Below are 1,000 nucleotides of genomic sequence, written 5' to 3' on the forward strand. Positions count from 1 at the left end.
CCAGCCTACAAACCACAATCCCAGAGAACTTAGACAACAATACAGACACTAAGAGAGACTTGCATAGATATAATCTACATGGGAAGTAGAAAGTAGAAAAAAACAAGATCTCCTGAGTAAATTGGGCGCATGGGGACTTTGGGGGAGGATTGAAGAGGGGAAGGGAGAAGAAGGGAGGGGAGCAGAGAAAAATGTAGAGCTCAATAAATATCAATAAAAAAAGGGGAAAGGGTATGCTATAGGGCTCCTTTCCATTAAACAACAGGGTCTCTAGGACACTTAGAGATGGAGAAGGCTTTATCTCAAAGAGTCGTGGAGATCCGTCTGCCTAAGGAAATGAACGCAAATGAGAGCCACGGGAAGCACACCAGTTTTCCGGGGAGCTCTATTGATAGAAATGTTGCCAGTTTGGAAGGTAGTGAACCCTGTGCAGGGGTTCATGCCTTTCATCCTGATACTCCATAGTCTACAGGCTGTGGCACGGACTGCTAATTCAGGGAGCACTTGGGATACAAACAAACCCTGTCTCGGAGATGAAAGGGGGAGAAAGGGCGAGGATGATTGACAGTTGGCTGTAGGCATGGTGACTCAGGCTTGTAACCCCAGCACTGCCTGGGTGTGACAAGGACAGCTACACAGTGAGCACCAGCCTGTACTGCTTGTGACCTGTCTAAAAAGGACGGAAATGCACCAGGAAGACCGATGTGCAGTGTCATAAACGATAGATCCATTATGTGAACATTCAAAAGCACAGCTAGGTGTTACCCCAGCCTTTGGGAGACAGGAGGTCAGGAATTCAAGGTCGTCTTCGGTTACACAGCAAGTTCCAGGCTAGCCTGGGCCACATGAGACATCCTGACTCAAACAAACAAAAATAAGACAAAACATAAGGAAAAATAATAATATAATTCGTGTGTGTGTGTGTGTGTGTGTGTGTGTGTGTAACTTTGGGTTTCAGTGAGAGACCCTGCTCAATTTATAAGGTAGAGAGCTACTGAGG

The sequence above is a fragment of the Microtus ochrogaster genome, chromosome 18 (genome assembly GCF_000317375.1).
Source record: "Microtus ochrogaster isolate Prairie Vole_2 chromosome 18, MicOch1.0, whole genome shotgun sequence".
Taxonomy (NCBI): Eukaryota; Metazoa; Chordata; class Mammalia; order Rodentia; family Cricetidae; genus Microtus; species Microtus ochrogaster.